Consider the following 6,000-nt stretch of genomic DNA (forward strand, 5'->3'; position numbering starts at 1 on the left):
GTACAGATTTGAAGAAATGTTTTTATTTGAAGTCAAATCTAGGCCCTGGAGGGTAAGATTTGGTCTCAAATTCATTTTTGTACGGGCATTATTTGAAAATATTTTCAGTTTGAGGGTTTCAAAATTCATATCTCAAGATTTTTTGAGGATAAATCTGAAGCATAAAAATATATCATTTTAATAAAAAAATATAATTTTCTGGGTTTATTTTTTCGGGTTTTTAGGCTACCATTTTTCTCCTATCTTTTGCCTCATTGATCCTCTCATTTATGCTTATTTTTTTCGCTCTATGGAGAAAATCAAAATTGTTTTTATTCTCTCATCTCAACCCTCTTCTGTGCTATGGTTTTACTACCCTATAACTGAAAATTTCAAAATTTTTCCTCTGTCGCCCTCAACTCCTACATTTTTTTCTCTTCATATCTCTCTGTCTTACAAAATCCCTACAACATCCTATGCCATAAAGTACATGTCCACGTCCTTGTCCACTACCTGCAAAACAAAATCTCTCATTTGCGTCTCTCCTATCTCCTCTCGACCCTTAACTCCACCTCTACTGCTACCTATGTTAAAACTGAGCAAGCATCCCTGCTACCAGAGCCCCCTTATCCCACCATGCGCCTTCCATTTCTTTTCTTCCTTGTCTGCCCGCAATCATATCCTCCGCTTCCCTCCTCTACAACGTCCCCTTATTTCTCCTTTTCCCCTTCCATATCCCTATTTCCCGATCTCCATTTCCCTCGCTGCCATCCTCCATCCTTCTGCGAAACTACATCATCACTCCTTCTCCATACGTTGTTGCTAGACCTACAAACAAGCGAACACTCATTTTCGTTAACTTTCTTTTTCATTCATCTTATATCTTGTATTTTCATTTAGGTTAGGTTTTATTTTTTTTTCCATTTTATATAGTTACTTTTAAATTTCATTTTTTTTTGTTTTTATTTTTTTCTTTAAACTCAAAAGAAATCTCAAAAATTTAAACTTTTTTTATTTTATTTTTTAACTTTGATTTCGATTTCATTTCTTAGGTTGCTTTCACTTTAATTTTTTATTAGATTTTGTTGTTTTAATTTTTTATTCTAATTTTTCTCAAGTGACTTTGGTGTTGATTTAATATATATATATATATATATATATATATATATATATATATATATATATATATATATATATATATATATATATATATATATATATATAGAGAGAGAGAGAGAGAGAGAGAGAGAGAGAGAGAGAGAGAGAGAGAGAGAGAGAGATGTATATATATATTTTCTTACTTTTAAATTTCGAAAGAATTAAATCAAAAGGAGACCTATGTTCTCACATTTAAAAATTTAAATTTTTAAACCTTTGGAATTTTATTTTTTGTCACATTAGAATAATAATTAATCATTTTCTGCATTTAATTTTCTCAATAAACTTAGCACATTAAAAATTTCCTAAGGAAAAATCAAATTTTTAATCTAAAGTTCATTCTTGGGTTTTTATTTGTGTTAAGGGTTTTTTGACTTTGAAAATTCAAAAAGGAAAATTTCGTGGTATTGATTTATCTATTATCAAACAAGCTTAAAATCATATCTAAAGATTGACTCTAGGAAAATTAACAAATTTTCTACATCTGAGTCATTAAAGAAAATCATTTTAATTCTGGAATTGTGAATGGTTTAGCATTTGAATTTCATGGTTCTTCATGGTATTTAAATTTTTGAAATTTAATTTCTAGTATATTTTTGCATGCTAAGGTTTTCATATAATTCTTCATGATCGACAGTTCTATTACATTTACAAATTTCTTCGAATAACTTGTTTTGATTTGGTTTATGGTTAACTGAACACTAATGCATTGGTCTGAAAATCATTTCTATCTTGTGGTTGTGTCTTGCTTGTATTAATTGTTAGATCTATCCATTTGGGTTAACCAAGACTTATTTCACATTCATCAAGATTTTCATCTTTAATTCTCCTAGAGCCTGTGTTCCATAGGCTACCCTCATTCATTCACCCTAAGGACTACCCCCCTTGACTTGTCTAGGAGAGAGTTGAAACAGAGTGAGTAAGGATTAGAGAGACAACCCTTACTCTGAGTGTTGTCGCAGTGCCTGAGCACTTTGTGCAACAACACGTTCTCTATTTCTTACAATAATTATTTATGTCATATTTGTAAATATGATATTATCATTACAATAATATATATATTTATATTTATAGTATTTTATTCTAAATTAATATGCAATACTCTTATTCATATTTATAGCATAAATTTTTTAATATTTTGTGGAGAAGCACTATTTGAAGAGATTGCTAATGGTAGATGATATTGGAGTATCTAACTCCTAGTTGTCTTATGCTTGCCTCATTATATATTATTATTATTTCTTATAATTAGTTGGACTTTTAGTGTCTACATCAAGATGTATGTTCCTATTATCTAGGAGGACATTGAGGCTTAGTCGGTTTGAGATATTCTTTCAAACTAGTTAGATTCCTACTTTGGTGCGAGGTTGAGTTACTTTTCTCAGTTAAAGGATTGTGTGTAAAAGATAGTTTTCATATCTTGAGACAACTTTTCATGTATTTATATCTATAACATTTTTTTATTAATGTAAATCTCTCAATAGTTTTGTGTGTGCAATAATGTCTACTCTATTATATTAACATGGTATCAAAGCAAGGATGACCCTGACTGTCTATGAGGAGAGCCCAAGGGCATGTCCGAGTAGATAAGAGAATTGTAAGTGTCAGAGTATATTGGTTTTCCATCATTCTAATTCTATGCAATCATGGTATCAAAGTAAGGATGCACCTGACTGTGTCTCAGGAGAGCCCAAGGAGATGTCAGAGTAGAAAATATAATTTTAGGTACTAAAGTATATTTGTTATCCATCATGTTTGTAGGAGAACATTGAAGTTTGTAGTGGTTTCTGTTAAATTTGTCATTGTCATCGTTAATGTGATTAGGTTTTGACTATGAAGGACTACAAAGAGTTAGAGACACAAATGCCACCATAGAAGAGAAGGGTGGCGTTGTTATTGCTACCCTGAAAGGCATCAACGGATATATCATACATATGTAAATATTTCAAGCTATTATTGCATAAGTATTCCTATAGGAGTTTTTGTAGATAACTACAAATTATGGAGGGGAAAAAAGAGGGGCTACCACTATTGTAGTTGTGAATTGGGTTATGTGATCCATTCCCAATGCAAAGAAGTCACCACCTTATAGCAAGAATATCTTCTTCCGAAATGGTTTTGTGCTAAGCATTACTTGACTTACACTATGGTCATGTGCCAAGAGGTAGAAAAAATTTAACAAAGGTATGTGGTCTATTAGAACACACATAGTCCTTGTTGTTTGTTCTTTTTTAGCTCAAATCTGGACTATTCTTCTTGTATTTGAAGGTAGATTTAGAAAAAGGTACTAAGAAGTATTTTAGATTGAAAGAAAGACGGCCACAGTGTGAAAATCTATTAAAGCAGGCTACATTTAAGCTAAAGGAACTCACTTCTAGCACAGAACAAATCCTTTCACTAACATATACCACCATGACTAATACTGCATGGAATTGAAATAAACCAGGAAGGAAGTAGAAATACTTTTCTTTCCCCCTAAGCTAAATACAATCAAAGCCAAGAAGGGATTTTAGGGGAAAATTATTCGAATGTAGAAAGATTTCCAATTGTGGATATTCACCAGCAAGGAAGTACTCGATGAATCTCTTGCACGCTACCTCTGACACTAAGCCAAGGAAGAAACAATTTCTCCTCTCCCACTATAGATAATAATGACACTTTCTCAATAATTCTTGAGAAATCGCTCAATTTTTCAAGTTTAGTTTTTGTTGGCTCCCTTATGAAGGAAAGTATAACAGAATGCGATCTTACATTTATCGATTAATTGTCTCCACCAAGGGATGATTTAGTGCAGAGGATTGCTAACACTCTTTAGGACTTTGTGTGTTTTCACATGATAAAAAATGGTGCTTCTCACAAATTTGGTGTAGAGAGATGAGGAGTGTGATGGATTGTTTGAGATGACTCTCAAGAAAAAGGAAATTATAGCAAGGTCTCATGGATAAATTTTTGGAATTGAGGATAGTGGATGTGTGACTAATACTTCTACAAAGTAGGAATAACTTTTGTTCAAAAATGAGGCGATCCCAATTAAAAACTTTGTCCAAATTATATGGATTGAGGGAGGTGGCAACCTCAACTATGCATTGGAGAATATTGTAGTGCTATGATTCAAGTTGCAGGCGAGATCCTACACCACTTTTTAGTTAAAGAATGTTGTTCTCAACATATGGGAGTCATCACGAGAGATGTTAGTGGTCGAATCTCAATTTTTCACAAGGAGGAGCTAACACACAAGGAGGAACCATAAATATTATCTGGAGCAAGCATAGAGGCTACATAAAATAACATTGATAAATTCTGTGAGATTGCATAAAGAAGCTCAACACCAAGAAATTGAAGTGGGTTGGCTAATGTCTTCTTAGGTAGCATTTTTTGTAGTGCATTCTAGTGAAAAGGTGATTATCTATCTTGGTAATACAATTTACATATTGATTCCACCTAATTCAATAGGTAAGTATAATTAGTTTTATTAGATTAGATATTCTAACAAATAATATGTAATTATGGGTACCAAAGAAAGATATGTACAAGATCTAAACAGATGCAAAATTGTATTCTTGTGATTGTGTTATATATCTATTTTTGGTATTTTTTGTGTTGGAGTATTTTTGCAATATAAAATTCATTTTTAATTTTGCATAGTAAAGAAGTGTGGTAATCAGAAATGAGCTCTAGCTACATATTTTTCTCCATGAACTATTTGTCGAGTGGTGCACTATAAGTTCTTTATGGAATGTGCAAAATGTTGAGTCCATGGAATCCATAGCACCTTCATTGGTCTCTGATTTGGGTGACCTGGGGTGACGGATATTGAAATTCTTGGACAATGACCATAACAGTCGTGCTAAGATCAAAACCAACATAGTGCTACTTCATAAAATTATCCAATCGACAAAATCAAATCCCAAGGCATTCAAATTGGAAATAGTAATGCATTTGGAAATCATGTTAATGGAGAGGCTGGAAAATCTTGCTCACAAACAGGATGTCTGAGACAACATCAATGATACCAATAACTTTGAAGTAGAGCGTTCTATGATCTGAATTTATGATTGATTTCTATTCAGGTTTAGATTTATATACTTTTTAATTAATGAAAATAAAATAATGTAATAATTAAGTATATTATAGCATAATTTTGAAATCCTCCATTAGCCTCAATCTGCAAATAAGTTACATTCATAGTTAAATTTTTTCCATATGTTGTTCTCTATTTTTCAATCGAGTGGAATAGTTTGATAGTTAGACTAGGCTTTTTTCACTTAGTGAAAACAAAATGTTGTAATCACCAAAGTTGTCAGAGTGTCAGGTGTTGTGCCATTCAACATGGATTCAAGTGGAATGTTATGAATTCAATATGTACTGTGGGTACAAAATCTCAGGTACAGTGCAATTTTTGTCTCAATGATCGAGGCAAAGGGGGTTTAGGTGATACTCCAAGTTGGGAAAGTGATGCTATGTCCCAAAGGCTCTAACTCTATTGGAGTTATAAATGGAGTTAGGGAGCATGGTATATACTGATTGACATGCAAGATTATAGATCAATGGAAGAAGAAAGTTCCTCATACTCAAAGGAATTCAAGTTCAAGCGAGAGTTTGTATGTTCAGAGGGAGAATCTACAACCCAAGAAGAGTGCATGATCAGTGAGAAGTAAGGATACAACAGTATACCTAGGGGGGATATTATGGGGTACAAAGGGAGATATCAACTAGATCGAGTAATCACTTGTCTCTAGGATGGCTAGATGCACGTGCATGGTACCAGTGGACTGCTCTTTTGAGTAGATATTATTATTTATGTTCTTCTTATGTTTCAGGGAAGGGGATATTATGGGGTATAGAGGGAGGTACCCAATAATA

The sequence above is a fragment of the Pinus tabuliformis genome, chromosome J, assembly GCF_031772625.1.
Source record: "Pinus tabuliformis cultivar Carrire ecotype Pingquan chromosome J, CPIR1, whole genome shotgun sequence".
Taxonomy (NCBI): domain Eukaryota; kingdom Viridiplantae; phylum Streptophyta; class Pinopsida; order Pinales; family Pinaceae; genus Pinus; species Pinus tabuliformis.